General features: G+C 37.0%; 1 protein-coding gene and 1 long non-coding RNA gene across 7 annotated transcripts in view; one reads left to right on the forward strand and one right to left on the reverse strand.

Annotated features, from left to right (window-relative positions):
• The window catches only part of LOC309633029, a 329,590-nt gene that overhangs the window by 311,853 nt on the left and 8,741 nt on the right, over positions 1-8,996 (reverse strand). Inside the window, exon 2 of the long non-coding RNA XR_014247255.1 lies at positions 2,604-8,985. This is a non-coding gene — a long non-coding RNA (uncharacterized lncRNA). The remainder of the gene's footprint in view (positions 1-2,603; positions 8,986-8,996) is intronic.
• RASEF (RAS and EF-hand domain containing) overlaps positions 1-8,996 on the forward strand; it is a 225,096-nt gene that overhangs the window by 117,541 nt on the left and 98,559 nt on the right. The gene's annotated exons all lie outside the window — the stretch shown is intronic.

Consider the following 8,996-nt stretch of genomic DNA (forward strand, 5'->3'; position numbering starts at 1 on the left):
CTATTCGCCTGTCAGGAAGGAGAAAAATCCATCCTAATCTGTGAAAAGTGGCAGAACTATCACATTAGTTATTCCACAGATTCTTTTCTCCTGCAAGGTTTTCATGACCTCTCAAATAGCAGAAAATACATTAGTTCCTTTGTACTTCAGAATTCATAAAAAAGTTCAGAAAAAATATTTGGCAAAACTTAAATGAAATACCTTTCAGTTATTTTGGCCTCTGTCCTTGGAACATCATTTACTAGAATTATACAAGCTAAGGAAATAAAAACATTTCAGAAATTACCAGAGTTGAAGTTACCATTTCAAGTGTTCCATATTTCAAGAATTATTTTATTAGTCCTAGTGAAATCTGAGCTGTTTGAATGAAATTCAAGATTTTTGTAATAATCTTTCATGAAACGGGGGAATCCATAAAACAAATGGGGCATACAAATACTTCTATATGGGGCCCTGGAACTTTTTAGGTTTCAAAACAAACAAAATATTGGAATAGTCTGTGGAAATTCCTTTTGCCAATTGTAAATGTCTTATAAAAATTAACTAATAATTTGTTTATTACTGGAAGACATGAATTGAGAGCTTAAAAGACATAATGAAATCTACATTGTTTTTAAAAATCATCTCTAAACGCATGGCATTCTCAACAAATGTGTTGGTGGGTAAGAATTCTATCTCATTGTATGGTACAAATGTGACCTCTAACTTTTCATTTTATTCACTCATCTTCTGTAACATTAAAGACTTGCAAATTAAGGAATACATGTAATAACATTAGAAATCCTGATTCTGTGTTTCCAATTGCTACATTAGTAAAAAATGAGCGTCCTAGTTCATTGCTAAGCTGAGGCTCTTGGCTCTTGGTGAAAGAGCCTTATATGAATATCGCATCCTTTGAATTCTAAATTATATAATGCTTTCCAGAAGAATAGGAATGTCTTTAGAATTTTATAGATCTCTTTCTGACTGACCTAGTTTGTCTCATTTTGCACTTCAGGGAATAGGAGCTTTAATCATTTTTTGGTCTTAAAAAAGGCATTTTACAGAATTAGGAACGACTTTCAAGCCACACAGAGATGCACATTTCTCCATTATTTTGGATGAGTATAAACGTATCTCTGATCTAACAATGCACACACTGCATTCCCTAAAGCTAAGAGTAATTTTTTTAGCTTATACTGATTTTTTAATAACTATAGAATCAAATATTTGGCTGTTAAGTTAAACTAGTCCCTGCACTCATCAGATTGCTGTTCTTTTTTTTTTTTTTTCCAGTTCATCCACCCTCCCATTCCCCCTTTGTGTCCACCCGTCTGTTCTTTCTGTCTACGTCTCTATTCCTGCCCTGGAAGTAGGTTCATTTGTACCATTTTTCTAGATTCCACATACATGCGTTAATATACGATATTTGTTTTTCTGACTTACTTCACTCTGTATGACAGACTCTAGGTCCACCCACATCTCTACAAATGACCCAATTTCATTCCTTTTTATGGCTGAGTAATATTCCACTGCATATATGTACCATATCCTCTTTAACCATTCAATAGTTGATAGACACATAGGTTGTTTCCATGTTGTGGCTATTGTAAATAGTGCTGCAATGAACATTGGGGTACATGTGTCTTTTTTTTTTTAACATCTTTATTGGAGTATAACTGCTTTACAATGTTGTGTTAGTTTCTGCTGTATAACAAAGTGAATCAGGTATATGTATACATATATCCCCATATCCCCTCCCTCTTGAGCCTCCCTCCTACCCTCCCTATCCCACCCCTCTAGGTGGTCACAAGGCACCAAGCTGATCTCCCTGTGCTATGCAGCTGCTTCCCACTAGCTATCTATTTTACATTTGGTAGCGTATATATGTCCATGACACTCTCTCACTTTGTCCCAGCTTCCCCTTCCCCTTCCCCATGTCCTGAAGTCCATTCTCTATTTCTGTGTGTTTATTCCTGTCCTGCCACTAGGTTCATCAGAACCTTTTTTTTTTTTTTAGATTCCATATATATGTGTTAGCATACAGTACTTGTTTTTCTCTTTCTGACTTACTTCAATCTGTATGACAGACTCTAGGTCCAGCCACCTCACTACAAATAACTCAATTTTGTTTCTTTTTGTGGCTGAGTAATATTCCATTGTATATATGTGCCACATCTTCTTTATCCATTCATCTGTCTTGGACATTTAGGTTGCTTCCATATCCTGGCTATTGTAAATAGTGCTGCAATGAACATTGTGGTACATGTCTCTTTTTGAATTATGGTTTTCTCAGGGTATATGCCCAGTAGTGGGATTGCTGGGTCATATGGTAGTTCTGTTTTTAGTTTTTTAAGGAAACTCCATACCATTCTCTATAGGGGTTGTATCAGTTTACATTCCCACCAGCAGTGCGAGAGGGTTCCCTTTTCTCCACACCCTCTCCAGCATTTATTGTTTGTAGATTTTTGGTGATGGCCATTCTGACCAGTGTGAGGTGATACCTCATTGTAGTTTTGATTTGCATTTCTCTAATAATTACTGATGTTGGGCGTATTTTCATGTGCCTCTTGGCCATGTGTATGTCTTCTTTGGAGAAATGTCTATTTAAGTCTTCCACCCACTTTTTTTTTTTTAAGATTTTTAGAAATTTCATATAATGTCTGAAACATTTATATTAACATATTTCCATACATATTTCCATACAAATACAAATATAAGATTTTTAGAAATTTCATGTAATGTCTGAAACATTTATATTAACATATTTCCATACAAATAACCCAATGAAAGTTTAGTATTAGTTGTTTTGTTTGTTTGTTTTTTTATACTGCAGGTTCTTACTAGGCATCAATTTTATACACATCAGTGTATACATGTCAATCCCAATCGCCCAATTCAGCACACCACCATCCCCACCCCACTGCAGTTTTCCCCCCTTGGTGTCCATATGTCCATTCTCTACATCTGTGTCTCAACTTCTGCCCTGCAAACCGGCTCATCTGTACCATTTTTCTAGGTTCCACATACATGCATTAATATACGATATTTGTTTTTCTCTTTCTGACTTACTTCACTCTGTATGACAGTCTCTAGATCCATCCACGTCTCAACAAATGACTCAATTTCGTTCCTTTTTATGGCTGAGTAATATTCCATTGTATATATGTACCACATCTTCTTTATCCATTCGTCTGTTGATGGGCATTTAGGTTGCTTCCATGACCTGGCTATTGTAAATAGTGCTGCAATGAACATTCGGGTGCATGTGTCTTTTTGAATTACGGTTTTCTCTGGGTATATGCCCAGTAGTGGGATTGCTGGGTCATATGGTAATTCTATTTTTAGTTTTTTAAGGAACCTCCATATTGTTCTCCATAGTGGCTGTATCAATTTACATTCCCACCAACAGTGCAAGAGGGTTCCCTTTTCTCCACACCCTCTCCAGCATTTGTTGTTTGTAGATTTTCTGATGATGCCCATTCTAACAGGAGTGAGGTGATACCTCATTGTAGTTTTGATTTGCATTTCTCTAATAATTAGTGATGTTGAGCATCTTTTCATGTGCTTCGTGGCCGTCTGTATGTCTTCTTTGGAGAAATGTCTATTTAGGTCTTCTGCCCATTTTTGGATTGGGGTGTTTGTTTCTTTAATATTGAGCTGAATGAGCTGTTTATATATTTTGGAGATTAATCCTTTGTCCGTTGATTCGTTTGCAAATATTTTCTCCCATTCTGAGGGTTGTCTTTTCGTCTTGTTTATGGTTTCCTTTGCTGTGCAAAAGCTTTGAAGTTTCATTAGGTCCCATTTGTTTATTTTTGTTTTTATTTCCATTACTCTAGGAGGTTCCACCCATTTTTTGATTGGGTTTTTTTTTTTTTTTTATCCTGGGCTGCATGAGCTGTTTGTATATTCTGGAGATTAATCCTTTGTCTGTTGCTTCGTTTGCAAATAATTTCTCCCATTCTGAGGGTTGTCTTTTCATCTTGTTTATGGTTTCCTTTGCTATGCAAAAGCTTTTAACTTTAATTAGGTCCCATTTGTTTATTTTTGTTTTTATTCTCATTACTCTAGGAGGTGGGTCAAAAAAGATCTTGCTGTGATTTATGTCAAAGAGTGTTTTTCCTCTAAGAGTTTTATAGTGTCCGGTCGTACATTTAGGTCTTTAATCCATTTTGACTTTATTTTTGTGTATGGTGTTAGGGAGTGTTCTAATTTCATTCTTTTACATGTAGCTGTCCAGTTTTCCTAGCACCACTTATTGAAGAGACTGTCTTTTCTCCATTGTGTGTTCTTGCCTCCTTTGTCATAGATTAGGTGGCCATAGGTGTGTGGGTTTATCTCTGGGCTTTCTATCATGTACCATTGATCTATATTTCTGTTTTTGTGCCAATACCATACTATCTTGATTATTGTAGCTTTGTAGTATAGTCTGAAGTCAGGGAGCCTGATTCTTCCAACTCCGTTTTTCTTTCTCAAGATTGCTTTGGCTATTCGAGGTCTTTTGTGTTTCCATACAAATTGTAAAATCTTGTTCTAATTCTGTGAAGAATGCCATTGGTAATTTGATAGGGATTGCATTGAATCTGTAGATTGCTTTGGGTAGTATAGTCATTTTCACAATATTGATTCTTCCAATCCAAGAACATGGTATATCTCTCTATCTGTTTATGTCATATTTGATTTTTTTCATCAGTGTTTTATAATTTTCTGAGTACAGATCTTTTGTCTCCTTAGGTACGTTTACTCCTGGGTATTTTATTCTTTTTGTTGCGATGGTAAATGGGATTGTTCCCTTAATTTCTCTTTCTGATCATTTGTTGATAGTGTATAAGAATGCAAGAGATTTCTGTGCATTAATTTTGTATCCTTCAACTTTACCAGATTCATTGATTAGCTCTAGTAGTTTTCTGGTGGCATCTTTAGGATTTTCTATGTATAGTATCAGGACATCTGCAAACACTGACAGTTTTACTTCTTCTTTTCCAATTTGTATTCCATTTATATCTTTTTCTTCTCTGATTGCCATGGCTAAGACTTCCAAAACTATGTTGAATAATCGTGGCAAGAGTGGATATCCTTGTCTTGTTCCTGATCTTAGAGAAGTGCTTTCAGCTTTCACCACTGAGAATGATGTTTGCTGTGGGTTTGTCATATATGGCCTTTATTATGTTGAGGTAGATTCCCTCTATGCCCATTTTCTGGAGAGTTTTTATCATAAATAGGTGTTGACTTTGGTCAAAAGTTTTTTCTGCATCTATTGAGATGATCATATGGTTTTTATTCTTTAATTTGTTAATATTCTTTAATTTGTATCACCTTGATTGATCTGCATATACTGAAGAATCCTTGCATCCCTGGGATAAATGCCACTTGATAATGGTGTATGATCCTTTTAATGTGTTGTTGGATTCTGTTTGCTAGTATTTTGTTGAGGATTTTTGCATCTATGTTCATCAGTGATATTGGTCTGTAATTTTCTTTTTTGTAATACCTTTGTCTGGTTTTGGTATCAGTGTGATGGTGGCCTCGTATAACAAGTTTGGGAGTATTCCTCCCTCTGCAGTTTTTTGGAAGAGTTTGAGAAGGATAAATGTTAGCTCTTCTCTAAATGTTTGATAGAATTTGCCTGTGAAGCCATCTGGTCCTGGGCTTTTGTTTGTTGGAAGATTAATGATTACAGTTTCAAATTCATTACTTGTGATTGGTCTGTTTATATTTTCTAATTCTTCCTGGGTCAGTCTTGGAAAGTTGTACCTTTCCAAGAATTTGTCCATTTCTTCCAGGTTGTCTGTTTTATTGGCATATAGTTGCTTGCAGTAATCTCTCATGATCCTTTGTAGTTCTGCAGTGTCAGTTGTTACTTCTCTTTCATTTCTAATTCTGTTGGTTTGAGTCTTCTCCCTTTTTTTCTTAATGAGTCTGGCTAAAGGTTTATAAATTTTGTTTATCTTTTCAAAGAAACAACTTTTAGTTTTATTGATCTTTGCTATTGTTTTCTTCATTTCTATTTCATTTAGTTCTGCTCTGATCTTTATGATTTCTTTCCTTCTACTAACTTTGGGGGGTTTTTGTTGTTCTTCTTCTTTCTCTAGTTGCTTTAGGTGTAAGGTTAGATTGTTTATTTGAGATTTTTCTTGTTTCTTGAGGTGAGATTGAATAGCTGTAAACTTCCCTCTTAGAACTGCTTTTGCTGCGTCCCATAGGTTTTGGGTTGTTGTCTTTTCATTGTCATTTGTTTCTATGTATTTTTTTTATTTCCTCTTTGATTTCTTCAGTGATCTCTTGGTTATTCAGCAATGCACTGTTTAGCCTCCATGTGTTTGTGTTTTTTACAGTTTTTTTTTCCTGTAATTGATTTCTAATCTCATAGCGTTGTGGTTGGAAAAGATGCTTGATATGATTTCAATTTTCCTAAATTTTCCGAGGCTTGACTTATGACCCAAGATGTAACCTATCCTGGAGAATGTTCTGTGTGCACTTGAGAAGAAAGTGTATTCTGCCACTTTTGGGTGGAATGTCCCATAAATATCAATTAAATCTATCTGGTCTATTGTGTCATTTAAAGCTTGTGTTTCCTTATTTATTTTCTGTCTGGATGATCTGTCCACTGGTTTAAGTAGGGTGTTAATTCCCCCACTATTATTGTGTTACTGTCGATTTCCCCTTTTATGGCTGTTAGCATTTGCCTTATGTATTGAGGTGCTCCTATGTTGGGTGCATAAATATTTATAATTATTATATCTTCTTCTGGGATTAATCCCTTGATCATTATGTAGTATCCTTCCTTATCTCTTGTAACAGTCTTTATTTTAAAGTCTAGTTTATCTGATATGAGTATTGCTACTCCAGCTTTCTTTTGATTTCCATTTGCATGGAATATCTTTTTCCACCCCCTCACTTTCAGTCTGTATGTGTCCCTAGGTCTGAAGTGAGTCTCTTGTAGACAGCATATATACGGGTCTTGTTTTTGTATCCTTTCAGCCAGTCTCTGTCTTTTCATTGGAGCATTTCAATCATTTACATTAAAGGTAAGTATCAATATGTATGTTCCTATTACTATTTTCTTAATTGTTTTTGGGTTTGTTTTTGTGGGTCTTTTTCTTCTCTTGTGTTTCCCACCTAGAGAAGTTCCTTTAGCGTTTGTTTTAAAGCTGGTTGGTGGTGCTGAATTCTCTTAGCTTTTGCTTGTCTGTAAAGCTTTTTGATTTCTCCATCGAATCTGAATGAGATCCTTGTTGGGTAGAGTAATCTTGGTTGTAGGTTTTTCCCTTTCATCACTTTAAGTATGTTCTGTCACTCCCTTCTGGCCTGTAGAGTTTCTGCTGAAAGATCAGCTGCTAACCGGGGATTCCCTTGTATGTTATTTGTTGCTTTTCCCTTGCTGCTTTTAATATTTTTTCTCTGAATTTAATTTTTGTTAGTTTGATTAATATGTGTCTGGGTGTGTTTCTCCTTGGGTTTATCCTGCCTGGGACTGTCAGTGCTTCCTGGACTTGGGTGGCTATTTCCTTTCCCATGTTAGGGAAGTTTTCGACTATAATCTCTTCAAATATTTTTTCAGACCCTTTCTCTTTCTCTTCTTCTTATGGGACCCCTATAATTCAAATGTTGGTGTGTTTAGTGTTGTCCCAGAAGTCTCTGAGACTGTCCTCAATTCTTTTCATTCTTTTTTTCTTTAGTCTGCTCCTTGGCAGTTATTTCCACCATTCTAACTTCCAGCTCACTGATTCATTCTTCTACCTCAGTTATTCTGCTTCTGATTCCTTCTAGTGTATTTTTCATTTCAGTTATTGTGTTGTTCATCTCTGTTTGTTTGTTCTTTAATTCTTCTAGGTCTTTGTTAAACATTTCTGGTATTTTCTCAATCCGTGCCTCCATTCTATTTCCAAGATTTTGGATCATCTTTACTATCATTACTCTGAATTCTTTTTCAGGTAGGTTGTCTTTTTCCTCTTCATGTATTTGGTCTTGAAGGTTTTTACCTTGCTCCTTCATCTGTAACATATTTTTTTGTCATCTCAGTTTTTTTGATGGGTGGGATTATGTTCCTGTTTTACTGGTTGTTTGACCTGAGGTGTCCAGCACTGGAGTTTCCAGGCGGTTGGGTAGAGATGGGTCTTGGTGCTGAGATGAGGACCTCTGGGAGACCTCACTCCGATTAATATTCCCTGGGGTCTGAGGTTCTCTGTTAGTCCAGCGGTTTGGACTCAACACTCCCACCACAGAACCTCAGGCCTGACTCCCAGCCTTAGGTTTTCAGACAAATCCACACGAAAATGTGTACAGCCTAAGTTCCAGTTTAGGCAGAAACCGTAGAGTAAAGTGAGCAGGCAAAGAGCCATTGTGTTTCACCCTGACACTGCTGACCAGGCTGCACCAGGTCCTCTTGGGTTTGGAAGTTGATGTCCATGCAGACTTAGCAGGAGTGACAAGAGTTCTTCCTGCCCTAGCCTCACCACGTCCAGCTCCTCAAGGCTTCACTTTCTCCAGCAGCCTTCCAGCCACACCTCGCCACCAGGTCCCAAGTCTCCCTCCTCTGGGTTGGGGGGGCACCAAGCTACCGGGGCTGCACTGCTGCAGCCACCGAGGGAGGGGGTGGGACCAGGGGCAGCAGGGGGCGGGAGGGGGAGCACTGTGCCAGCAGGCTCCAGAGGCAGCAGGGTGCGGGGGTGGCCATGGCTGGAGAGCCCATACTGGGCCGGATGCACCATAAATGTAATTTTTGAGTACTTGAGATGAAATTCATAGGCTTCCCTAGGAAAAAATCCATTATGGTTCTAGAACATGATCTGCCTATTGTTAGAATACAAGTTTGGGAAAAAGTTGAGTGTGTCCTGAGCAGTTCTAAAATAATTAGTAAATTGACAACAAGGAAATGTTGACATAATTATCATTCCAATATTACCAACACTAAAATGAACATAGCTGCCTAATAGTTGTTTATAATTACTTATAATTTATAAATCCTGCCTACTTTCAAAAAGGCTTTGGGACTCTTTATGGCTACACACACA

The sequence above is a fragment of the Balaenoptera borealis genome (genome assembly GCF_965194805.1).
Source record: "Balaenoptera borealis genome assembly, chromosome: 8".
NCBI classification, from domain to species: domain Eukaryota; kingdom Metazoa; phylum Chordata; class Mammalia; order Artiodactyla; family Balaenopteridae; genus Balaenoptera; species Balaenoptera borealis.